Source organism: Chelonia mydas, chromosome 12 (genome assembly GCF_015237465.2).
Source record: "Chelonia mydas isolate rCheMyd1 chromosome 12, rCheMyd1.pri.v2, whole genome shotgun sequence".
Lineage (NCBI taxonomy): Eukaryota > Metazoa > Chordata > Testudines > Cheloniidae > Chelonia > Chelonia mydas.
Window position 1 is genome coordinate 2,004,665 of NC_051252.2, and position 27,688 is coordinate 2,032,352.

Genomic DNA, 27,688 nt, shown 5'->3' on the forward strand with positions numbered 1-27,688 from the left:
AGCCAAGCTCTGAGTCTCCTTTCATAAGGCAGGTTTTCCATTCCTCGGATCATCCTAGTAGCCCTTCTCCGTACCTGTTCCAGTTTGAATTCATCCTTCTTAAACATGGGAGACCAGAACTGCACACAGTATTCCAGGTGAGGTCTCACCAGTGCAGGAGAGGAGAGCCCTGGTAAGTGATATTTTCGAGTTGATGCTGCTCGGTTATATGAGATAGAGCTGTCATTTGCTCACTATATTCTAGAAGTGGGTGAAGGGACAGAAATGTACAAGACTAGCAGTGTTTGAGTGTGCTCCACATTTCCTGTGCAGCTAAGCAGTGTGGCGGAACTGTATGTTAATGTACTTGTGCAGGAACCAAAATGGGCGAGCAGCATAGGGACCGGGTTTGCAGCCACATGCGTGCAAGAGATGCACTCTTGCTACCTCTTAGAAGTGAGATATCAGCTTCAATGACCCCCGCCTGTGGAAAATGGCAACAGAATTTTCCCTAGTCACCTGCAGTGATCCTCTTAAAAAAAACCATCTAGACCCTTTGCCCCATCTTGAACGCCCAACCTACTCCTCCCCGGGGCCAAACTCACCATGTTTAGTGTATTCGCCAACATGCGTGCTTGCCAAGAGAGAGAGAAAGTGATCTGTATATTAAAATAGGTGTATTTTACTATAATGATTCAATGATGTGTTTGAACTAACAATCATGCTTCTGTGTATTGTTTGTTGTGCTTCTCTAGATGTAGCCTTCAGGGGAACCCCCTACACACCTGCAAAGAGCCTCTACCAGATAAGGTTGCGACCAAGGCAGAGCAAGGAGGGAGTTCTGAGAGGTGCTCCAATTCTCAGAGGCCAAAAAAAGAGAATGCAGGGAGTGGAGAGAGACCCTGAAGGAAAAATTTAAAATAGAAAGGCAGGACAGAAAGGAGAGTGAGGAGTGCATTGTAAAGTGCCAGGAGCAGATGATAAAAGTGACGAGGAGCAAACAGAGACGTTGAAGTCCCTAATCACACTCCAGGCAGAACAAGTGTGCTTGCCCCTCCCCTACAGTTAATATAGAACTGCTGTCCATGCCCTCCCTAAACTCCTCCGATACATTCCTTGTAACTTCCCGGAATATCTTGGTACCCCATTCACTCCACCCCAGGACAGTTTCCTAAAATGACAGCTGGACTTACACATAACTATGAGAGCCCACACTGCCCTGCACTCTTATCTCCCTTTCCACCAAGCATTTTGTGTGTGTTGTTAACAGGTATTTAATAAAAACAAACTCTCTGAAACATAGGCAATCTTTATTTATCTCCTACATGTGATGGTTGCTGCTGATAGTAATAATAGCGTCAATTTGATCATTTGCTGCCTACAAATCCCATTAAGGAATCATTACAATTTTCACGCAAGGTGGCAACTTAAAGCATAGCAGAGTGTTGTACGGGAAAAAAAAAACACTACTAGTGCTCGTTGTCAAAATGTTGCCTCAAGACGTCCTGATTTGAATTCCCCCATAATGCCCCTAACAGCCCTGGTAGCTAGCTGCTCAAATTCAGCAGCCAGAGAATCCACCTCCATGCTCCAACCTGGAGGAAACTTTTCACCCTTAGCCTCACAAATATTAGTATGCATAGCAGGCTGCTATGACCATGGTAATATTTTCCTCATTTAATTCGAATCGGTCATAAAGGTAGCGTCAGCATGCTTTTAATCTGCCAAAGGCACATTCCATGGTCATTCTGCACCTGCTCAGCCTACTGTTGAAGCACCCCTTCCTGCTGTCCAGGTTTCCTTTGTAAGGCTTCATGAGCCATGGGAGTAAGGGGTACCCTAGATCTCCCAGAATCACTATGGGCATTTCAACATCTTCCATTGGAATCTTCTGGTTTGGAAAAAAGAAGTCCCTGCTTGGAGCTTTCTGTACAGGACAGTATTCCTGAAGATGTGTGCCTCATGCACCTTTCTGGACTATCCCGCATTGATGTCAGTGAAACGCCCACGGTGATCCACAAACGCCTGCAATACCACAGAGAAGTACCCCTTTCTATTGATGTGCTTGGTCTCAAGATGGTCTGGGGCCAAACTTGGAATATGCGTGCCATCTATCGCTCCACTGCAGTTAGGGAATCCCATTGCCACAAAGCCATCCAATATTTCACATACACTGCCAAGAGTCACAGTCCTTTGTAGCAGGATGCGATTAATGGCCCTGCACACTTATGTTACCGCAGCCCACGGGTAAACTTCCCAACTCCAAACTGAAACGTGACTGACCAGTAGCAGTCTGGAGTTGCCAGCTTCCACAGCGATCACCATGCGCTTCTCCAAAGAGAGGGCAGCTCTCATTTTGGTATCCTTGGGTCGCAGTGCTGGGGCAAATTCCACACCCAGTTCCTGGAAGTTGGCTTTCTGCATCTGAAAGTTCTGCAGCCACTGCTCATCATCCCAGACCTGCATAATGATGCAATCCTACCTCTCAGTGCTTGTTTACAGAGCCCAAAAGCGACAGTCCACTGTGTACAGTTGCTCCGGGAATACCAAAAGTAATCTGGTGGTGTTTCTTTCCATGGCACATTGCAGGTCAGGCAACCCTGATTCCTGTTGAGACTGGGTGTTCTAGATATACTGCATGACCATCCGTGATGTGTTCGTAACAGTGACCACAACAGTAGAAAGCAGCATGGGATCCATCCTTTCAGACAAAGATGGTGGGCGCACAGTAATTGCGGGCCATTGAAAAATGCAGCGAAATGCAGCTGGAAGCCCATGGAATGCTGAGATGGGAAGACATCAGGGGACACTGAACCCGTACCCATGATGCAGACAGAGGGGGATTCATAGACGGGTGATAAAAATTATTAGACAGGAAAAGACTTCATGTGAAGAGAGATTTCACAGATTGAGACTGCTTAATTCAGATAAAAGATGAGAGGTATGGTCAAAGAGTGAGTGGTTCACAGAGAAGGTAAATCAGGTGGTGTTGGTCACGTTGTAGCACATCGAAAATCTTAAGGTATGTCTACACTGCAATTAAAAACCCGTGGCTGGCCCATGCCAGCTGACTCAGGCTTGTGCAGCTTAGGTTATGAGGCTGTTTAATTGTGGGGTAGATGTTCGGGCTTGTGCTGGAGCTTGGGCTCTAGGATCCTGCGAAGTGCGACGGTCCCAGAGCTCGGGCTGCAGCCACAATTAAACAGACCCTTAGCCTGAGGGCCAGCCGTGGATGTCTAATTGCAATGTAGACATACCCTCAGGCTACAACATGGCAACCTAATACGGGAGGTAGCTTGCACTTCAGCTAATGTTAAGAAGGCTTTTCAACAGTGTTAAGCTAACACAGTTGAGCAATCATGACTGAAACACATACCCTTTTTGCCCACCAAGACAGGGTTTCATAACTAGGGGTCTAAAAATTCATGGCCATGAAATTTAGTCTCCCTGTGAAATCTGGTCTCCGGCTGCAGAGCGGAGAGTGGCGGCTGCGAGCCAGGCATCCAGCTCTGAAGCCAGCACCACTGTCAGCAGCAGCGCAGAAGTAAGAGTGGCACGGTACTGTGAGGAGGTTTTGCCACCCTTACTCCTGTGCAGCTGCTGGCAATGGCACTGCTTTCAGAACTGGGCACTACTCTCCTGCTGCCCAGCTTCAGGCAGCACCACTGCCAGCAGAGGTACAGAAGTAAGAGTGGCAATACCACAACCCCCTAAAAGGACTGCATCCGATTTTTGGGTTAGGACTCCCCATTTGAGAAATGCAGCAGAGAAATCACACATTTTTCGTGGATTGGTCACAACATAAATAGCAAATTTTGCAGATGTGTAACACAAAATGTATGATTTCTCTGTGATTTAAGTAGACCCCCTACTCATAACACAAGATCAAGGGGATGGTAAAAAAAACAAAAAAAACAAAACAAAAAAAACCGCAACCCTGAAAAGCAGCGAATTTAATACTGAAAGTGACTTAAAAAAACAGGTTTCAGAGCAGCAGCCGCGTTAGTCTGTTTTCGCAAAAAGAACAGGAGGACTTGTGGCACCTTAGAGACTAACCAATTTATTTGAGCATAAGCTTTCATGAGCTACAGCTCACTTCATCAGATGCATCCACTGAAGTGAGCTGTAGCTCACGAAAGCTTATGCTCAAATAAATTGGTTAGTCTCTAAGGTGCCACAAGTCCTCCTGTTCTTTTTTAAAAAAACAAAAAACCCTCACCCACAATGCATAATTCAGCAGTGGAAATCACTAACTGTATATCAATGGGGTCAAGTGTTAGACATTTATATGGATAATGAAAACCCATTCAGTTACTAGTGAGCTGTAGCTCACGAAAGCTCATGCTCAAATAAATTGGTTAGTCTCTAAGGTGCCACAAGTCCTCCTTGTCTTTTTGCGGATTCAGACTAACACGGCTGCTGCTCTGCAACAAAAAGAAGATACACCCTCAAGGCACGGGACAGGATAGGAACAGCAGTCCCCTGCTATTCCCCAGCTTTCCTCTTGTCTAGAGCAGGAAAAAAGGTGTTTCTTCAAAACACGTTAGCACCTTCAAGTGTTGCTAGCTGGTCCTAGTCACACCTAGGGGCTGCCCCCTTGTTACTCACCATTTACAGCAGATACCATCAGGCTTTTAAACAATTAATACTATAACCAACATTTTTTAAAGAACGTCCGTTCCCCCTCAAATTGAGACAAGGTCTGTAGGGTTTCTTGCACCTTTCCCTGAAACATTTGGTAGTAGTCATGCTCAGAGGCAGTATGTTTTTTGAAAAGCAAGTTTGCAAGCCAGAAAATTCCAAGTTAACGTGAAATCAATGAAATAATCAAAAATGTATGGAAGTTAACCTAAACTTAACTCCGCCAACTTTTTATTCTTGTCCATTATAGTTAATCTGTGCTTCCCCAATGTACTTATCACTGTAATATATGGACACATAACCAGACCCCTTAATAGCAACATGCACATCTTTGTTCACTATCTATGCACTAACACAGGGATCAGCAAAGTTTGGCCCCCTGGCGGGCCAGGCCAGTTTGTTTACCTGCCACGTCCGCAGGTTCAGCCAATTGCACCTCCCACTGGACGCGGTTTGCCGCTCCAGGCCAATGGGGACTGTGGGAAGTGGCGCGGGCCAAGGGATGTGCTGGCCGCTACTTCCCGCAGCCCTCATTGGCCTGGAGCAGTGAACTGCGGCCTGTGGGAGCTGCGATCGGCCAAACCTGCGGATGTGGCAGGTAAACAAACTGGCCTGGCCCAGCAGGGGGCTTACCCTGGTGGGCCGCAGGCCAAACATTGCCGATCCCTGCACTAACATATGCATACCCAGCCACCTCTTACTAGGGCCCTACCAAATTCATAGCCATGAAAAACGCGTCACGGACCATGAAATCTCATCTCCCCATGAAATCAGTCTTTTGTGTGCTTTTACCCTCTACTATACAGATTTCACAGGGGAGACCAGCATTTCTCAAATTGGGGGTCCTGCCCAAAAGGGAGTTGCAGGGGGGGTCACAAGGTTATTTTAGGGAGGAGGGGGGAGTAGCAGTATTACCACGCTTACTTCTGTGCAACTGCCTTCAGAGCTGGGTGGCTGGAGAGTGGCGGCTGCTGACTGGGCCCAGCTCTACAGGCAGCAGCACAGAAGTAAGGGTGACAATACCATACCATGCCATCATTACTTCTGTGCTGCTGCTGGCTAGCTGCCCAGCTCTGAAGGCAGCAGTGCTGAAGTAAGGGTAGCAACAATGCACCCCCCCCCAACTCCTTTTTGGGTCAGAACCCCTACAATTACAACACTGGAAATTTCAGATTGAAATAGCTGAAATCATGAAATTTACGATTTTTAAAATCCTGATTGAAATTGACCAAAATGGCCTGAATTTGGTAGGGCCCTACCTATTACACACAAACAACCTGTTCTCCAACTCACTCTCCTTTGATGAGCTAGACACATCACTTTGTACCCTCCATACTGACTCAAAGACCTTCCCTGCAAAAGCTTATTTATTTCCATTTAAGTCAACATGCCACATATTATATATATATATATATATATATATATATATATACACACATACACACACACACACACACTTTATTATCTACAAGCAGTTCACAACCACCCTCTACACCTATCATTCCACTGGAAGTCTCAAGGCACAAATCAACCCCTCCTGGACTTTGTATTGTAAGACCAGTATTCTTATTTACCTTCCTGTGTAGGTCCTACACTCCTTCACCTATATACACTGATGTATTTGCCTTGACCTCTACCCACTCTATAAAGACTATATTTAAACTGGACCCAGAGTGTCTAACTCAGATATTAAACAGTTTTATCCATTCTACATAGAGAACAATTGAAATGTTTTACATTGCCCTGCTAGTAATTTAAAACATTGGACAAATTGCGACAATGCTTCTAGACAGATATCTACGTTACCAGGAGGGTTCACAGAATAACAGAGTATGATACAGTTAAAGTACTTCCACTCTATATTTGCAATCTTCACAATTTGTTATGTCATTAGACACACATTTTAACTTTGAGGTTTCTTGGCTTTCACACATTTGTGAGGTATTTACAAGCTTAATTCCATCTTAATGTTTCTATCTGGATATTAATAATACAAATGGAAATATGCAAGAGTTTCAAATCATGGGAATACTACATTTCTCATACACAAATTAGAGAAAAGAAAAGGAGTACTTGTGGCACCTTAGAGACTAACAAATTTATCTGAGCATAAGCTTTCGTGAGCTACAGCTCACTTCATCGGATGCATTTAGAGAATCATCCTACAGCCATTCAAATCAATGGCAATACTCCTACTGACTGCAATATTTCAGGATCAAGCCTTTGTATGAGCAGTCCTTCAGAACAGGAGTTCTCAACCAGAAGTTCAGGGTCCCATGGGGGGGGCCGCGAGCAGGTTTCAGAGGGTCCGCCAAAATAAACCAGATAGCAGGGCCAGCATTAGACTCACTGGGGCCCAGGGCAGAAAGCTGAATCCTGAGCCCCACTGCCTGGGGCAGAAGATGGACCCTGAGCAATTTAGCGTCGTGGGGTTCCCTGTGGCATGGGGCCCCAGCCAATTCTCTGCTTTGCTATCCCCTAACGCTGGGTCTGGCTTTTAATCTACTGAAAAACAGTAGCGGTGGCATGGAATTTTGATAGCATGTTGGGGGAGCCTCAGAAAGAAAAATGTTGAGAACCCCTGCTTCAGAACACCAGCCAATTTTGAAGCATCCATGCAAAACCCTGGCTAGTTTCAAGACTCTTGCTCACTGTGGGCAAGGGAAGCTCTGCTGTGACAGAATAAAGGCAGGATTCTATTACATCTGAAATTTCTATTTCTTCTGCTAAGTAAGTCCAGAGAAGAGAAAGATGCAGGAGAAAGAAATGCTAATAGCAAAAAAACAGTTGCTGAAATACACAATTAATAAATATGTCCTTAATATAAACTTAAAGAACTTTGTGCTGAATGTTTCAGCAACGAGGGGGTAAAGAAGCTACAAAATATTTATTTTTCCATTGAGTTTTCCCATGTGACAGGACCTATCATACAAAATTAGCCAAGTGTGAAATATCCATTCTGTTTTGATGAGCAACAACATTAGAAATTTATTAGCAACAACACAAGCTCAAACTAGAGAATTAAGCCTGTTTCCCCTAATTACACCCAGACCTTTTTTCCTAGCTGAACTAGACAGAAGTTTCCTTCTGGGAGCAATGCAGGACATAGTTAATAAAGCAAAACATTTCATGGAAAGCTTTCTTCCTCAGAAAACCTTGTCAGAGTTTAATACCTACTGACTGTAGGCATTCAGATTACCACAGATAGACAGTGGGGCAAACAGTGGTGAAATAGCAGGAACAACATTAATATCTGCACTAGTCTTTCCTGCACTAGACAAAAGAGGAAATTCCTGTTCAGAACCACTTTTTAATGGTAAAATAAAATGTGGCCTTGAGACAGACGCCTCCAAGGAACAACTTTAAAAACTTGTGTGCAGTAAGTCACCAAAACTAGACTGTTACTTGTACAAGGATTTTGAAGGAAAGAACTGTATAATACCGAAATAGCAGAATTTCCATATCCTTGTCACTATTCTAGAAATTAGAGATGGAAGAGACTCATTAAGGTCCACCAATTTAACTCCTTAGCTCTACAAGATATAAATAAATCCCATACTTCAGGATATCAGCAGAATGTAGAATGAAGACAGCAAGGAATTTCACCTCTTCACAATTGGACAGATCAAAGCTGGATTCTTTTCATAGTCATCTGATGCATGAGTTAGTGGCCAATACATCAGAGGATATTAGACTTGAAAGAATCTATGTGCTATAAATCCTAGGACATATTCAAACTATACTGTGTAATGGGAACAAGCTCTCTCTGAGTTTGAGTCCTGACCTCTTCTAAATAACGTCTGAATGTCAGTCTTCTTTTAAAAAAAAAAAAAAAAAGAACAGGCGTACTCCTGTTCTTTTTGCGGATACAGACTAACATGGCTGCTACTCTGAAACCTGTCAGTTTTCTTTTGCAATCCCTTCTCTTCGCGTTTGTGTTCCTGACTCTTCTGTACTTCTACCTGGCTACTTTATTCTTTTCACAGTCTGGCTGCTCTTCACTCAGCACTTGATGTCAAAACAAATATTCCAGAATGGAACTGATGAATAGTCCTGGTAAAACAATTTAAACAGGAAGGAGAGAAGTGTTCTCAGAATGTCTTATGTTTGCTTAATAAAAGAACTGCATAGTTCCACATCTCTCATCATGATGAATAGAATGAGTATAACCCAAGGGCTCCTATGGTGCTCAAGCCACAAACCTGGAACACAACTGTAACCTTTTAGTGAGTACAATATTAATTATTCCTCATTCTTTTTGCTAGGCAGAAAACATGGTGACTACTGAAAAATACACAACTCATTGCTCCTTAGGACTTACCACAATATTAAATTAGCCATCAAATATGGAGTCTTTGCAGTCCAGCACCAGCAAATCCTGGAGAATTTTAACTATGCATCAGGTTTCACTCTACCTTGTGCCACGGAATCCCAAATCCACTTAACATGAGGGCACGTCCTTTCAGCATCAGATTAGTGCAAACTAGAAAATACTGCCCTGCCACATGTTGCAAAAGCAGTATGTGGTAATATCAGGTCCACAACCTCATAAAATTCTATTAATGGAATAACAAAATCAGCTGTAGCATAATTTATTACCTTTTTATTGTTGGGATAAAGGAGCCTCAAGTTTAGAGATGTAAGTCACAGAGACCAATTGTAAAGTTATCCTCACTTCAAGTGGGCTTCAAGTACTCAGATTTACATAATTTTTCAATTGAAACATTTTTTCAATTTGAGAGTCTGGTCATAATTATGATTAAAAACAGGTGAATTAGTTCTCTTATTCTGTGCAAGCAAAATTACAGGTATGCATGTATGCAGAAAAAAACTCACATTTCTACAAACATACACAAAATGGAGGCACCTAATAGCAACTCCATATGATTCATTCTAAAATTGGCTTAAACCAGGCTTAAAATATAAATTCCTGCTTTCACTAAAAGTAGCTGGCCTATCAGTGTGAAGTTTCACAGTTTTTATGCCCTTTGAAATGTCTAACAGACTGTCTAGTTTCTGTTCTATTTAAAATTTACAAAGTATTTGAATCTGCACCCTGGCTGAAAATTTTCTTTGACAGTCTCACTTTTCATTGTTGTTGGTATCTCTTCAAAAGCATCACCTATCCATATAGAACTTGGTAAGCAGATGAATCCTGAGTAGAAATAGTGCAATGTGTAGGGTTGTTTTGTTTGGTTTTCAAAGAAAGCCGGATTTAGGATCTTTTTTGCCCCTATTCGTATCCTAAGGGAGTTTATGTGATGTACACACAAGCCTGATTGGCAGGGATGGTGAGGTGTTCAGGTGCATGCAAGCCTGATGGCAGAGGCCAGGCACAAGATACATTCTTTTGTGTCAGGACTCACACTTTTCTCTCAGATTCTAAAGGGCTGATGCACAGCTGCTGCTGGGTAAAATATTCTCCGTCAGCAGTTATACTTCTACCTCCCTCCTCCCCAAATCCTCCTACTTCTAAGCCTCTACCATTTCCTAACACTGGAAAAAAAACCCTAGCAAATATTTTAAAAAAACAACCACCAACTTTCTTATGAAGCAGTCAGGGGTTTCTATACACGTTATATGAGGCAAAGCCACAAAAAAGAAAATGAAAAGTTAGGGTACCTAACAGTACAAACCCTCTACTCCTCCAACCAAAACTGCACACCTGACCATTACAACAACTACTGTGTATCACAAGCCACACAACTTTAACTTTCCCTCCTCGACATCAAAAATCCAGTAACAGGACAGCGGGGATTAATCTGGTAAAGGATAGCATCCAGAAGAGTGAAAGGGAGCAAATTAAATATGAGTGATCTGTGAAGTACAACAGTTGTCACGGTGACATATGTACTTGTGGGTGGAGGTGGCTTACCTTTTCATTTCCTTGCTTTTCTGGGTTTATCAGGGCTGGTCTACACCACAAAGGTAGGCTGGCTTAACTACACTGCTCAGGGCTTTGAAATATGTCATGTCCTATGCGATTTAATTAAGCTGACCTAAGCCACGGTGTAGAAACCACTAGGGTCAATGGAAGAATTTTTCTATTGACCTAGCTACCCACTTCTCAGAGGTGAGTTTATTACAGCGATGGAAGAACCTATTCTGTCACTGTCATAAGCGTCTGGTGCTACAGCAGCATAGCTGCAGCTGTGCCACTGTAGCGCTTCTAGCATAGACATACGCGCAGGTATTTTACACGTGTAGCAACCATAACTGCATCAGAACCAAGTTGTATGTGAGCGTGTGTGTGTGTGTGTGTGTGTGCGTGTGTGTGTGTATACACACGCGCAGACAAACACAAAAGAAATGTTCCTTCTAGAAAGGAGTAATGGTTTGTTTAGTACAAGGCTAAGTGAACAGATTTTACAGCATCTTATAAATCTCTGGCTAATTCCAGTTTGAGAGAGTTTCTCAATGGCCTTTTTTGTTTTGCCCACAGTCCCTTTTTTCTTTTATTGTAGTGATCATTCTGCATCTGTTCACTATTACCACTCTTCCTGTATCTTTGGGTGATAGTTATGAGATTACGTGGCTATGGATTTCTGTTCAGAGGATCCACTGTGTCAGAAAAAACAGTCACAAAGCAGTGTTACTAGTCCAAATTAATGCCACTACCAGAACATGGTAACACAGAATTATCTAAAGACTTCATAATAAAAGCTCTGCCTAGATCACGTGTCAGTTGATTTAACCATTTTCCCACATCTACACAAAATTTTATATTTATATATTAGGGCTGTCAAGCGATTAAAAAAATTATTCACGATTAATTGCACTGTTCAACAATAATAGAATACCATTTATTTAAATATTTTTAGATGTTTTCTACATTTTCAAATGTATTGATTTCAACTACAACACAGAATACAAAGTGTACAGTGTTGACTTTATATTTATTTTTGATTACAAATATTTGCACTGTAAAAAACAAAATAGTATTTTTCAATTCCCCTAATACAAGTACTGTAGTGCAATCTCTTTATAATGAAAGTTGAACTTACAAATGTAGAATTATGTACAAAAAATAACTGCATTCAAAAATAAAAATGTAAAACCTACAAGCCCATTCAGTCCTACTTCAGCCAATCGCTCAGACAAACAAGTTTGGTTACAATTTGTAGGAGATAATGCTGACCGCTTCTTGTTTACAATGTCACCTAAAAGTGAGAACAGTTGTTTGTATGGCACTGCTGTAGCTGGTGTTGCAAGATATTTAGGTGCCAGATCCACTAAAGATGTCCCTTCATAGAATAATTGAATATCAGGGTTGGAAGGGACCTCAGGAGGTCATCTAGTCCAATCCCCTGCTCAAAGCAGGACCAATCCCCAATTTTTGCCCCAGATCCCTAAATGGCCCCCTCAAGGATTGACCTCACAACCCTGGGTTTAGCAGGCCAATGCTCAAACCACTGAGCTATGCCTCTCCCCCTTGCAATGCCAGCTATAAAAGTGCCATGCGAACGTCTGTTCTCACTTTCAGGTGACACTGTAAATAAGAAGCAGGCAGCAGTATCTTCCGTCAATGTAAACAAACTTGTTTGCCTTAGCAATTGGCTGAACAAGAAGTAGGACTGAGTGGATTTGTAGGCTCTAAAGTTTTACATTGTTTTGTTTTTGAGTGCAGTTATGTAACAAAAAAAAAAATCTGCATTTGTGAGTTACACTGTCACAATAAAGAGACTGCACTACAGAACTTGTATGAGGTGAATTGAAAAATACTATTTATTTTGTTTAGTATTTTTACAGTGCAAATATTTGTAATCAAAAATAACATCAAGTGAGCTCTGTACAATGCATGTTCTGTGTTGTAATAGAAATAAATTTATTTGAAAATGTAGAAAAACATCCAAAAATATTTAATAAATTTCAATTGGTATTCCTTGTTTAACAGTATGATTAATTGGGATTAATTTTTTTTATAGCGATTAATTTTTTTGACTTAATTGCGTGAGTTAACTGCAATTAATCAACAGCCATCATATATATATATATATATATCTTTGCCCTAGTGTATGGGATGAAAAGGTCTCTATGCATATACTTCTTTCCCCAAATTCATTCAGTAATCAACTGATTATTTAATAGCTTTATAACCTGATCCTGCAAGATGCCCAATACCATCAACTCTCATTGTCAAACAAAATTTAGTAAGACAACACCACCACCACCAAGATCTAAAACCTTAAAATTATTTCCAGATTTTTTAAATTGGACACACACCTCATTAAAAGCAAGTTCCCCTCAGTACCAATTAGTGTTTTTTGCTCCAGGCTTTAGGATTTTTTTCAAGATCTAAATTAAACCATCTGTTGCCACATTAAAAAAAAAAATGTAATAGCTTGGTCACACAAATTTGCTAAAAGTTTCTTCTTGACAAGTTATGTAATAGAAAAGTAATCTTCCGTTCTGATGATTATTTAAATCCTGTTGCCAATGGAGCCTCTTGGAAGAATGAAAAGAATCTGTAATATACAATGGCAATTGTGGTTCTTTGCCTGTATGGCTCCACACTGTAAATACATGCAAGCTCAGAACTTCTAAATAGCACTGTGCAATAAGCATCCTACTGTCCTCGCATCACATGTGCCAGCCAAGAATATGTATGGAAGTAGAGCCCCAACTACCACTCAGTTCCTTCCACTAAATCAAGATTCTGCTGAATAATTCCAAGGGCCTGTTCTGAATTAGGAATTTTTGCACCAGCAGAACTACACCAGGTCTTGCTTCTACAGCAGAGGTGGGCAAACTATGGCCCACGGGCCGCATCCAGCCCGCGTGACTGTCCTGCCCGGTCCTTGAGCTCCCGGCCGGGGAGGCTAGTCCCCGGCCCCTCCCCTGCTATCCCCCCCTCCCCCGCAGCCTCAGTGCGGCACCAGTGCAGGAGGGAGCTGCACTGCGGGGGCATGGGAGAGCAGGAAGGGAGGCTCACCTGCAGCCTCAGGGGAGCAGGCAGGTGGTGCAGGTGGCAGGAATGCGACAACGCGGGTAGAGGACTTAGGAGGAGCACCAGGCGGCCGCGCAGCCGGCTGGAGAGAAGCGACACTTTGAAGGGGAAACCGCCGCTTCTCTCCGGCTGTACAGCTGCCCCTGCTCTTCCCAAGTCCTCCGCCCATTTTCGCAGGGCCGCATTCTGAAGGGGGCTTTGGGGGGGGTTGGATAGGGGGTGGGGTCCCGGGATGGCGGTCAGAGAACAAGGGGGTGGGGGGGTTGGATGGGTCGGGGATTCTGAAGGGGGCACTCGGGGTGGGAAGTGGGAGGGGGCGGATAGGGTTGGGGTTTGGGGAGGCACAGCCTTCCCTACCTGGCCCTCCATACAGTTCTGGAACCCCGATGTGGCCCTCAGGCCAAAAAAGTTTGCCCACCCCGATCAACAGTCTCAGCATGCTGAACAACAATCCAAGAAATCAGATTTCAGAGTAGCAGCCATGTTAGTCTGTATCCGCAAAAAGAAAAGGAGGACTTGTGGCACCTTAGAGACTAACAAATTTATTTGCGCATAAGCTTTCGTGAGCTACAGCTCACTTCATCGGATGCATTCAGTGGAAAATACAGTGGGGAGATTTATATACACAGAGAACATGAAACAATGGGTGTTACCATACACACTGTAACCAGAGTGATCAGGTAAGATGAGCTATTACCAGCAGGAGAGCGGGGGGAAGGGGGAGAAGAGGGGGACCTTTTGTAGTGATAATCAAGGTGGGCTATTTCCAGCAGTTGACAAGAACGTCTGAGGAACAGTGGAGGGGGGAGGGAGGGGGAGAGAATAAACATGGGGAAATAGTTTTACTTTGTGTAATGACCCATCCACTCCCAGTCTTTATTCAAGCCTAAGTTAATTGTATCCAGTTTGCAAATTAAATTCCAATTCAGCAGTCTCTCGTTGGAGTCTGTTTTTGAAGTTTTTTTTGCTGAAGAATTGCCACTTTTAGGTCTGTAATCGAGTGACCAAAGAGATTGAAGTGTTCTCCGACTGGTTTTTGAATGTTATAATTCTTGACGTCTGATTTGTTCCATTCATTCTTTTACGTAGAGACTGTCCAGTTTGACCAATGTACATGGCAGAGGGGCATTGCTGGCACATGATGGCATATATCACATTGATAGATGTGCAGGTGAACAAGCCTCTGATAGTGTGGCTGATGTGATTAGGCCCTGTGATGGTGTCCCCTGAATAGATATGTGGACACACTTGGCAACGAGCTTTGTGGCAAGGATAGGTTCCTGGGTTAGTGGTTCTGTTGTGTGGTTGCTGGTGAGTATTTGCTTCAGGTTGGCGGGCTGTCTGTAAGCAAGGACTGGCCTGTCTCCCAAGATCTGTGAGAGTGATGGGTCGTCCTTCAGGATAGGTTATAGATCCTTGATGATGCTTTGGAGAGGTTTTAGTTGGGGGCTGAAAGTGATGGCTAGTGGCGTTCTGTTATTTTCTTTGTTGGGCCTGTCCTGCAGTAGGTAACTTCTGGGTATTCTTCTGGCTCTGTCAATCTGTTTCTTCACTTCAGCAGGTAGGTACTGTAGTTGTAAGAACACTTGATAGAGGTCTTGTAGGTGTTTGTCTCTGTCTGAGGGGTTGGAGCAAATGCGGTTGTATTTTAGAGCTTGGCTGTAGACAATGGATCGTGTGGTGTGGTCTGGATGAAAGCTGGAGGCATGTAGGTAGAAATAGCGGTCAGTAGGTTTCCGGTATAAGGTGGTGTTTATGTGACCATCGCTTACTAGCACCGTAGTGTCCAGGAAGTGGATCTCTTGTGTCCAGGCTGAGGTTGATGGTGGGATGGAAATTGTTGAAATCATGGTGGAATTCCTCAAGGACTTCTTTTCCATGGGTCCAGATGATGAAGATGTCATCAATGTAGCGCAAGTACAGTAGGGGCATTAGGGGACGAGAGCTGAGGAAGCGTTGTTCTAAGTCAGCCATAAAAATGTTGGCATACTGTGGGGCCATGCAGGTACCCATCGCAGTGCCGCTGATTTGAAGGTATACATTGTCCCCAAATGTGAAATAGTTGTGGGTGAGGACAAAGTCACAAAGTTCAGCCACCGGGTTTGCCGTGACATTATCGGGGATACTGTTCCTGACGGCTTGTAGTCCATCTTTGTGTGGAATGTTGGTGTAGAGGGCTTCTACATCCATAGTGGCTAGGATGGTGTTTTCAGGAAGATCACCGATGGACTGTAGTTTCCTCAGGAAGTCAGTGGTGTCTCGAAGATAGCTGGGAGTGCTGGTAGCGTAGGGCCTGAGGAAGGAGTCTACATAGCCAGACAATCCTGCTGTCAGGGTGCCAATGCCTGAGATGATGGGGTGTCCAGGATTTCCAGGTTTATGGACCTTGGGTAGAAGACAGAATACCCCTGGTCGGGGTTCCAGGGGTGTGTCTGTGCGGATTTGTCCTTGTGTGGAGTTTCTTGAACAAATGGTGTAGTTTCTTTTGGTAACCCTCAGTGGGATGAGAGAAATGAACTTCCCTCAATGTACATCAGACAGAGGGGAAGTATGCATTGAATTCCAGAAAAACTGGAAGCATTAAAATACATTGCTTAAACTGAGTTTTCTTGAATCAGACAGGATGACCTGGAACGAAGCTGATGCTGGACTGGGAATTTAACTGCATCATGGCACTGAAACTACATTAAATTACCTAAATATAAGTACAAGTACAAACAAGAGATTTTTCCCATCTCTTCATCATAGCACAGCTATGATGCAATAAAAATAAATATAGTAATAAGATTTCCTGGGCTCAATTTATACATTTGCAAGGAAGTAATACAGGATCTGGCAATACTTTTGTAAATTTTCTCACAGCACTTGCTAGCGCTTTGGAGTGCACTGCAAATGAACATAACCACTGCCAGTTGGGGATTTAATTGAAGTGACCTGTGCTCTCACACAGAAGAGACTATAAGCCTCCTGCTGCTATAAGAGAAACCACTGAGTTTTGAGCCTTTCCTTTTACAACATCATTGTTTAACTGATACGTCCAGTCAAAGGAGAGGCGCCCAGGGACTGTTCAGCCAGAAAATGAACTCCTTACAAACCCAGAAATGAAGCAGCAGCAGCAATACAGATATGAAACACTTAGAAGAGGGAGCGGCAGGGAGAGGGCAACAAAATACAACATGCATACTTAGTGCTTAGAACACCCTTCCATGCCTAGGGTTTACCTTTTCATGTATAAGATTTATTTAGAGTTTTACAGTATCCTAGACCCATACTTTATTTAAAAACATGGGAAAAACCTGAGATCAGTCAGTAGTTTTTCCATTATTAATTTAATTAACAAAAAAAAACTGAGGTGGGAGAAGAGAACTGAAAGACACTTGGGGCACCTCATGCCATAATAGGAATAAGCTTTGGTATGATGTCTGACAGGAAGGCCTTAGGGGCTCCCTGTAGCACCACCAGGAGGCAGCCTATATTTGAGGAGATTAGCAATTCTGAGACAAGGGGTGAATGGCAACAGAGGACTCTATATATAGACAGCACAGCCGGAAGCGGGGTTAGAGAGCAGGATCACCCCTCCATCTCCAAAGGGGTGCACTAACGGCAGGACTGACACCAGTGACTCCCTTCCCCTAAATAAATACTTAGCAGGGATGGCACAGGCACCCACATCTTCCTGCTTCACCAGCTGAAGACTGGCTGAGGGGAAGAAACATTCCCCCCACAACGATTTGCCCCTTCTGTGTGGACCACTCAGAACAAATATCTCCCAAAAAGTTAAAGATGGCAGGGGAAGGAGGGAGTTCTCAGACAAGTCAGCCACATGAGCATTTGACAGCGGACTCTACTGATGTGGGGTTACTGATTTCTCTCTTCTCTGCTCTGGCAGCAGCACCTTGATCTATCATGGGAAAGGAAAACAGTTGTGTGTCCAGTCACCGCACTGAACCAAGGATTACCCAATTTCCGAAAAGGTGAGGTAGCTAGACACTACTCTGGTTTTCTCTACCCTCTTGTTACAGATCAAAGAACTGACAGAGAAGGGAGAAGTCAATGCCTTAGCAGGAGGGAGCAGACATGGCTGAGTGTTGGATCCTGCTTCTTCGCTGGCTACACAGGGCTCCCTTCCGCTCTACAGTTAAAAAGCATCTAAAACATAAGGCTTACTGACAATACACCAAGGATGTAAAATACACAATTGGTGCTCATTTTCAATAGAATAGCCTTTCCTGTCTGTTTTTAAAATAAATAACGATAATACGGAACTCTTATATAGCACTTTCTCCATCATTCTCCAAGCGCTTTACATGAGAGAAACACATTGTTACCCCCACTCTACAGATGGGGACACTGGAGCACAGAGAGATGAAGTGACTTGTCCAAGGTCACCACAAGGGGAAGAGCAGAGCCAGGCTCTTCTGAGTCCCAGTCCAGTGCCCTAGCCACTGAGCCATAACCCTGTGTAAATTACAATTTCACAGGTTTAACGGAAATTGAGAGATTAGCCCAATCCCACCATTTTTCCAACAGTAGGGAAAAACTGCAGCAGTTTGGGGTGCGGGAGAGAATTGGCAGCCATACATATCTCATGAAATTCAAACATACCCATGATGCTGCCAGGATTTAAAACAAACAAACAAAACCCCTGTGATTTATACAGGGTCTTAACCATGTTTAGCAACTAGTAACTGTGCTTCTTTCAAGAACTTAAAGATGCTAAACTGAACAATGGGTGAATCTAATTGTTCTGTAGACACACTTTTTCAACAAATTTTCAAATATAGCAGTGGCAAGTGTCCTGATTAAACCAATAAAATCTTTATTGCAGACAGATTCAAATATTCTGACAGACTATTTCTTATCTTTTCAAGGGGAAGCCATCTTTCTCCAAAATGCTGTAGTTTTGACTGCTCAGGAAATTCAGAAAAAAGTTGTTCCTTACACAACAAGAGTTGGGAGTTCATTTATGCTACCTCTTTGCTAGTGGAATGAAGAGAGAATTCCTAAGTGAAAGTTTTTTCAGGAACTGGTCTGTGTAGCACACTTCTCCAGTTCTTCCCTAGAGACTATAACTCACTGCAGAGTTAATTCAACTAATCTACACTGGAGTTAGCCTAGCCTGAGTGAGGCTACGTCTACACTGCAAGCGCTACAGCGGCACAGCTGCAGCTACACTGCAGTAGTATAGACACACACTACAGCAACAGAAGAGGTTTTTCTGTTGCTGGAGTAAATCCACCTCTCGGAGAGGCAATAGCTAAGTAGGTGGAAGAATGCTTCCATTGACCCAGCTGTATCTACCCTAGGGGTTAGGTTGACCTAATTACATTGCACAAGGCATGACATTTTTCACAGCCCTGAGCCATGCAGCTGGGTCGACCTAAATTTTAAGTACAGACCTGACCTGAGAAAGGCCACATGGCGAAACAATGTTTGAGCAGTACGGAGTGACTGGATTACTGCACTGAATGACAATTAGTAGCACAGAGCTGTAACTTATTCCCTTGATGGGCCAGCCAACTTGAGTAAAATGCACCACCATAATTGGGTTAAGGGTATGTGTGTGAGGATGGGACTTGAGTTGGAAGCAACACCAAGTAACAACTCGAGTTAACTCTGCAGTGAAGACAAGACCTGCGTCTCAGTCTGATCCTTTCCCCTTGAACGTTGTATGGGTCTCTAATACCTTGGCTGTGCATCTTTCTGCTTTCCCTATGCAGCATTCCACAGAGAAGAATTCATTCTAAGAGGCACTGTAGAATGGATTTATATTTTTCTTTTTTCTCTCTCCTTCCAATTTCTCTCTCCCAACTATGGTCTCCCTCCTTCTCCACAATAAAAACCTCTGGGTTATTGAAATAGTAAAGAATTACTGGTCCTCTTAGCCAACTCCCCATTCTGCCTCCACTCCCAATATCACAATAAAATAATTAAAAAAAAAAAGATATCTTGCCAAAGAAGCGAGGATTCAAACAGGCTGGCAGCCAAGATGGATAAAGATCAATATTTTTTTTAAAATTTAAATTAAATATGGGTTTGTTTTTTTAAATAAATATATTTAAAATTAAATTTAAAATTATTGGAACCCACGCTAAGTCTTAAACCTATTAAACCTATTTGAATTAAATAGAAAAAATAATAATATTAAGCAGTACATGGTTGCTGCCAAGTTTTAAATAAAGTTAAACTGCTGAACTGATGGAAAGCACTGACTAGGCACCTGGAACCAGTTTGCTGAAGTGCTAAACCAGCTTTTGACAGCAGTAACCTTTTCTGGAAGTGAAAAGAGGATATTTTCTTCATTTCAGTTTGTTCAACACATTCAGTTCAACAACTAGTTCATTCAAAGTTAAAAAAACAATTGGGAGTTGAAAAAGAAGAAAAGCTTGTTTTCCTCTTCCAATCTATGAAAAAAGATGAGGTGTGAAAAGATGAGATCTACTAGTTCTAAAATCTTGAAGGACCTAGTGACCAGAAACAATCAGTTCAATTCTTTAACTACTAAACTATGTTTAATAAATCAGTTGGGTCCAGATTTTAAAAAGTATTTAGGTGTTGCTTAACTGATTTAGGAGCCTAAATCATAGTGCCTTAATCCCTTTTAAAAGTAAGATGTAGGTTTCTAAATTCATTAGGAGTTGCAGTGCTGAGCACAGCAAAGCCTAAATACCTTTAAAAATCTGGGCCTTAGTTTTAAATACACAACATATTCTGATAAACTTCCCTCTCCCCAATGTATCCAGCAAGGTAGTTTTATTTAATAAAAAAATTAAAATGCTGTTTTTTGCATATTTTTAATTGAATTTGTCAACGTACAGCCACCATAATCATTACTGCGGTTTTTCAGGTCCATGCTAGCCCCTTCTGTCAGCGGTACACGTCCTCACCAGGAGCTCTTCCACCGAATGAAGTGGGGCATTGTGTGGCACTGACAGCTGGAGCCAAGAGTCTCACAGCCTGAGCTGACAGCCTCAGGTGGCACGCACAGCTGGAGCCCCCTTCTCCCAAGGCTGACAGCCCAGAGCACTGCTGCTACCTCCCTGTGAGGGATGGGGGGAGGAGGCAGCTTCCTGGTTAGGGATTGGTTGGGAAAAGGAGAGCCTGTGTTTGGCAGCCTCCAGGTGAGGGACTGGAGTGGAGAAGGCGAGCCTGAGCTTGGCAGCCTCCCAGTTAGGGATGGGGGGGAGGAGAGACCGAGCTTGGCAGCTACCAGTGAGGAATTTGGGGGGAGGGGGAGGAAGAGGGGAAGGGAGCCTGAGCCCAGCAGCCTTCTGGTGAGGGACTGAGGAGAGGAGAAGAGCCTGAGCCCTGTGATGGGAGATCTGTGGGCTGTCAGCCCTGCCTGGCTGACAACCAACAAGCAATGTTAGTAACACAGACGCTGCATTGCCCTAATTACATCAGCCTAATAACTCCTCCTCCACAAGAGGCACAGCACTTAGATCAATTTAGTAGGCAATTTACATTGGCAGGAGCACCACTATAGTGTAGACATTCACAGAGTTACCTTACATTGACCAAACTCTGTAGTGTAGACCAGGCATAAGTTTAAGCTATAAAACTGCTTAAATAAATGCATATAGACATAATGTACCCTCCTGGTAAGCAAAAGGAAGCACCAAATTTAGTATAAAGGCTATGTTCAGCTGCAAACAAGATGTTTTATTGGTGATCAACTAATGAAAATCAACCTTTAAGAAAACTGAATACAAATAAAAAAAGAAAATTAAAATCATTGATTTAAATCATGATTTAAATAAGTGATTTAAATTGCTTTGATTTAAATCAATCCATTCTGCTGGCAGCTCTTCTCATGAGAGTTCTTTCATAAAGACTAATCAGAGTTCAACTCTTACTCCCTACCCTTCTGTAATATGTACGGAATGGGAAAACAGGTGGTACTCCAGGTCATACTTCTGGAATTAAGCATTTTCTGCTTATTATCCCACTGTACAAGGTACTGAACCGTTCTTTAGAGTCAAGAAAATTTTAAACTGCCCATCGTACATTATCACAGTCTGAAATGTATCCTGTTTACTATGTCTTCCACACATTTGGTATGTCTAGAATTGTTTTGCAATAATTCAGTGTCGTCTTGCACATATAATGTATTCTCCAAGTACTTAAATACATGGAATGAGATTTCTAAAGTTCTAAGTTTTGGGTTTTTTTTTTCTTTCTTTCTTTTTTTTTTTTTTTTGCAATAGTTACATATGTTTTAAAGTATATGTTGAAAAAATCATTACGCTTCATCCTCTGCCCATCCTTACCCTTGGCCTCTCCAGCAGTCTGCCAATCACCCCAATTGTGGCAAACCATGTAGTCATTTTAGAAAGTGGACCAATATTTATAAGGCTCTACGGCAAAGAAACTCTTAGTTTCATTCATTTACCCAAGTCAGGTCTCTAAGTGAAAAGCTGGTTATAAGCAGAGAGAATTGCTAAGAGCTCTCCATTCATTATATGAGTTTTGTGACAGATCATTTTTACAAACAGCAGTTTGGAGGTCCCAGAGCGCAGCCAAGATCCTATTATGGTAGAATCCACGTAATCTTTGACAATTATGTAACATATTGTTTGTGACATGAAGGTAAAACAGGTAGTCCAAAGACTAAGATCAGTCTATGTAGAAAGTAACCATTCTCCCCAACAAATAAACCTATTATTATTAGAAGTTTAAAAATCACAATATTGCATCATAAAGAATCTTTATATCTAGTACATATAACTTGTGTTCTCAAGTATAAAAGGGAATCTCCAGACACACCAACACCCACAGAACATTCCCAGTGCAAAGAGCCCAATCCTGTTTCTGGCCAGTTTCAAGGCAAAAGCTCCTATGGTTCTAACCTCAGAGGCCTTGCTTTCACTTAAGATTTTCCTCTATTACACTACTAGCAATGGTAGCAAAGGTAAAAGGAGCAGAAATACAAATAGAGCCCTACCAAATTCATGGCCATGAAAAATGTGTCATGGACTGTGAAATCTAATCTCCTCCTGTGAAATCTGGTCTTTTGTGTGCTTTTATCCTATACTATACAGAATTCACGGGGCAGATCAGCGTTTCTCAAACTCGAGGTCCTGACCCAAAAGGGATTTGCAGGGTGGTTGCAAGGTCATTTTAGGTATTGCCACCCTTACTTATGCACTGCCTTCAGAGCTGGGCAGCCAGAGTGGCGGGCTGCTGACTGAGGGCCCAGCTCTGCCTTCAGAGATGGGATCCCGGCCAGCCGCCGCTCTCCAGCTGCCCAGCTCTGAAGGTAGCACCGTCACCAGCAACAGCACAAAAATAAGGGTAGCAGTACTGCAACCCCTCCCCCCCCGCAAATTCCTTATTGGGTCAGGACCCTTACAATTACAACACTGTGAAATTTTAGATTTAAATAGCTGAAATCATGAAATTTATTAATTTTAAAATCCCATGACTGTGAAACTGACCAAAATGGACCCTGAATTTGGCAGGGCCCTAAATATAAACAAGCTGCTGATGTTTTAACCCCTGTAATAGACAGACCTGGTTGGGCAAGATTAAACAACACAGCATTTGATAGCCAGGCTATACTTATACTCCTATCATCATTACCACCTGTGGTGCTGTACTGGTGGTAATCTAACTTTGGGAAACTAATCAAAATGTTTGTAATGAGAAAATCCTTTCTACAAGAGATCCTCTGCTAAGGGATTTTTTGGGGTGGGGGGGGCGGGGGGAGAAAGAGAGAGAAGGAAGGGAAATAAGAATCATGAATGGCCCAAACTGCCCACAGGTGGATTAAAATCTTTTACTACTCCGCCCCATTTAGGGCCAACAAGATTTGTTATATAAGTGGAGCCAGCTGCTGCTACTTCTTCCTCCTCCAGCTTCTGTCTGTCTATTTTACTACAGTGAGATTTGTCAGAAGCATGTCATGGTTAACAAATGATGATTCAGAAGCCTACACAGTAAGACCAACTTATAGCAGGCAACAAACAAGGTAGGTTTTGGGTACAAGAACTCCAGATTTGTTTGACCCTATGAACATCCTACAAAAGTGACTTTGCAACCTCGTGTTAGACTGGAACTTAATGTAAAATTGAGTCAAGTTGATGAAGCTTTAAGCTCCTGTAAACAGAGATACAGATATTGGGAAACATAATATGTAAAACACAGGAAGGACCCAGTTAGGCATAACTCTCAGATTGGCCTTTTCAGGGAACTAACAAGTTTGGAGAGCTTGACAATGAAAAATCACTTGTTTACTCCAAATAAAATGAGATAGCTTCATTTTAAAATGTTAGTATGAGTCAATGACTGCCAAATGCAGAATGACCTATTTAACATTCTCCTTATCTGAGTTAAGACACTGTAGCCCTTAAAGGAAAATGCACTGCAATACAGTTTAGTACAGCCACTATTAACTAGTTCCATAACTGCATTAAAATGAATAGCAGTCACAGCATACTGAAAAAATGGGTCATTATGCAGTTCAAACATGAACTGAACTCATGTCTTGTTAAACTAGTACAGGGGTCTCCAACACGTGGCCCGCAGAGTTATTTGATGCGGCCCACCAAGCTCCCCGCACCCCCGAGTTATTTCCTGTAGCCACCAAGCTTGCCTCACCCACCGTGTCCCTGCTCCTCCGCCTACCTCCAGGTACTTAGCACTTTCCGGGGTGAGGAGTGGGGAGCCATGCGCTCAGGGGAGGAGGAGGAGTTGGAATGGGGGTGGGAAGAGGTGGGGAAGGGGTAGGGCCTCATGGAAGGGGTGGAGTGGGGGCAGGCCGGGGGCAGTGGGGGGGAGGAGGGCGGGCGGTAGCAGTGATGTACTAGTCCTCATGTGGCCCTCGTTTTAATTTGAGTTTGAGATCCCTGAACTAGTAGCAGTATGCAGCACAGTGTGATATCGTGAATGTTTGACAGTGACAGCAAAGACTAACTTTCATTGAAATTCAATATTACATAAGAGAAATGCAACCACATTTTTTACTCTAATATAACATGAACATGTGAACAGACAATACTCCATCTCCCACAAATCTAAAACAAACTCACAAGATGAGTATACTTATTGTTTGTTGGGCTTCAGAACAGACATTGTACAACTTCTGTATTCTTACCAATCAGCATCAGGTAACCACATTATAAAGGAATACGCAGACTTACTGGAGTCACATTATTATAGCGTGAGGGTATAAGCTTAATTCTACATCTACATGATGTTGTTCCATGTTCACCTACCAGCAGGGTAGAAGTAAACTGATTAAAAAATCCTAAACTGGGATAAAGACCCAGCAGTTGGCTTTTTTAGCCACTCATTCATAAGAGATACTAAAGTGTCCGTCTAAACTAATTTGGGTCACACAGTGAAGAACAAATGCTCTATTTTTGTCTTAAATATCTGAATTATCTCTCAATCTTTCTGTAGGTTGAGTATGGGTTATGTGAAGAGATGTGGTTTTCTTTTTCTTTGGGGGGGGGGGGGGAGAGGAGAGAATAGAGACAGAAAGAGTGAGTGAGTTGCATGAGGCTGTTTCTCCTGAACATAAAAGCTACACATTGAGTTACAGTAAAAGTTAAGGATGAACATTATTGTTTTTAGGGAACTATTAGAACACAGCTTTATATTTTTCAGTGAACTTACTCCTTGAGCCAAACTGTAGCACCATCTCATACAACTAGAATATTTTTTTCTATACTGCCTATAGAAAAATTGGAACTGTGTGGGTCTCTGTGGGCTACAAGCTGAGAAATGAGAGTGAAAAGGAGCAAGCCTTTCTGTTAAAAACTTACTCCAACAGTACTGACTGAACTGTTCATATGAAGTGGAGTCAAGTGGATGAACAGAGGTTTAAACAAGTCAGTTCAGTAAGGTAACCACCAAATTAGAACTCAGGAGGAGTTAAAGGACACAAGTGGGAGCCAAAGGCTAAGCAGTTTAGTTTGTATGAGTGCACACGGTAGTGGTGGCTTCTCCATTAACATTATGCATTTCTAAAGTGTGCGTGTAAGAAGGGAGGAGCGATGACCAGTGATTACTGCATTCCTAAAGCACACCTCACCACAAAATCTGGGCACTGTTTATTCTTCAAACACACAGGCAGTCCTATTGGGGATAGGTTGTAGTGGAGGCAAGAGTTGATATAATCAGGAGTATAGCTGTGCTCTCCTGAGAGCACTAAGCTGACAAGGATGGAAAAAACTAATAATGGGAAGTCTTAGAGATTTAAGGAGAAGTCTGGCAGCAGTACATGTAAGGACCAATGAGCTATGAAATTACAGGAGATTCTAGATGCTAAACAGATGTTTAAGAAAGCTTATGCAAAGCATTCTCTGCACTGGAGATTTTTTCCCAGTTCACCATTGTTGCCAACACCAGTGCTTGCTATGTTGGGAGCCCTAGTGAAAATGCCCATAAGCCATCACCACAACTCTTAGCATCATGCTGATTAGACCTATTCATGCTGATTATTTATTCTGGAGTTTACAACACCAGTGGCAGCCAGCAGCTGGCATAGACTTGGGTTCCCAACACACGTGAACTGGTCTTAGTGGTAGAATTTTTGGCCTAAGTTATCTTAGTGTGACATGCTTCCACTTCTACTCACAGGATATGCATGGATGAGAAGATATTGCTGAGAAAGGGTTTCAGTTTGAAATACTGGGGAATCTTTTTCAGGAAATGGACCTCTGCAACCAAGAGTGCGAAAATTCACTAAAATTTTAAGTGTAAAGGCAGCCTCAGAACTGCATCATATAAAGACAGAAAGAGCAACACAAAAAGATAACAGAGCAAAAGAGGCAGGCTGAAACAAATGTTCGTGCTTTATGCTCACTTGTATAAAGGCAAAAAGTACTAGAATTTGTGAATGGAGAGAAGTACACCTAACCTGTGTGGAGTGAGAGTTAACAGAACAGCAATACTTGCATACAAAACTATAGGTGAAGGACATGAAGTCTTCAGATGGGTGCTCTAAATAAGGGATTTCACAGAAACAATTTCTAGGCAGAGGATTATTATGGAGAATTTTTATGGATACCAAAAAAGTGGTGGTCTCCAAGGCATGACAGCAATGAGGAACAGTGAGATATCAAATATCAGAGGGGTAGCCGTATTAGTCTGTATCCACAAGAAAGAGGAGTCCAGTGGCAAAAGCTTATACCCAAATAAATCTGTTAGTCTTTAAGGTGCCACCGGACTCCAGTGAGGTATCAGAGAAACCGCAACTAGGGCAGTAATTGGTAACTACACAACCATAAATTAGTTGAGGATCACACCTGGAACATGGCCTGCTGATACCATAAACCAGTGGTTTTCAAACTTTTTTCTGGTGACCCAGTTGAAGAAGAATGTTGGTGCCTGTGACCCAATGGAACTGGTGATAAGGATTTTGGGGTGTGGAAGGGGCTCAGGGCTGGGGCACAGGGGTGAGAGCTGCAGGGTGGAGCTGGGAATGAGGGGTTCAGGGTGTGGGAGGGGGCTCTGGGCTGGGCAGGAGGGGGTCAGGGCTCTGGGCTGGGGGTGCAGGCTCTGGGGTGGGGCTGGGGATGACGGGTTTGGAGTGCAGGAAGGGGCTCTGGGTTGGGGGGGCTCAAGGCTGAGACAGGGTTTGGGGCATGGGCTAACCTCGGGCAGCTCCCAGTCAGCGGTGCAGGGGCATGTTAAGGCAGGCTTCCTGCCTGTCCTGGCACCACAGACTGCACAGCACCCTGGAAGCAGCAAGCAGCAGGTCCAGCTCCTAGGCAGAGGTGCGTAAGCAGCTCTTGCACACAGGCACCACCTCGGCCCCTACCTCCCATTGGCTGGAGCCGGTGCTCGGGCAGCGCAGGGAGCCCTATGGCCCCCACGCCTAGGAGCCGGACCTGCTGCTGGCCGTTTCCAGGGTGCAGCGCGTTGTCAGAACAGGTAGGGACTAGCCTGCCTTAGCCGGGCAGCACCACCGATGGGACCTCTAACAGCCTGGTCGGCAGTGCTGACCAGAGCTGCCGCGACCCAATGCCTTACATTCTGTAACCCACTACTAGGTCGTGACCTGAGTTTGAAAAACCACTGCCAAAAACCAGTTACTCCTGAGGGAATTCTGAGCCAAAAAATAAAAACTCTGCACCAAAAAAATAAAAAGTTCTGCACACTACTTTAAAATTC

At 43.1% G+C, this 27,688-nt stretch overlaps 1 protein-coding gene across 4 annotated transcripts in view; it reads right to left on the bottom strand.

Annotated features, from left to right (window-relative positions):
- Positions 1–27,688, bottom strand: part of CTCF (CCCTC-binding factor) — a 55,400-nt gene that overhangs the window by 23,988 nt on the left and 3,724 nt on the right. Inside the window, exon 1 of one of the 4 annotated variants that reach the window (XM_043526492.1) lies at positions 8,942–9,120. The exons of the other annotated variants lie outside the window; for them this stretch is intronic. The gene's annotated coding sequence lies outside the window, so the exon portion shown is untranslated. Of the gene's footprint in view, positions 1–8,941; positions 9,121–27,688 lie in introns of those variants that run through there. 4 annotated transcript variants of the gene reach the window in all.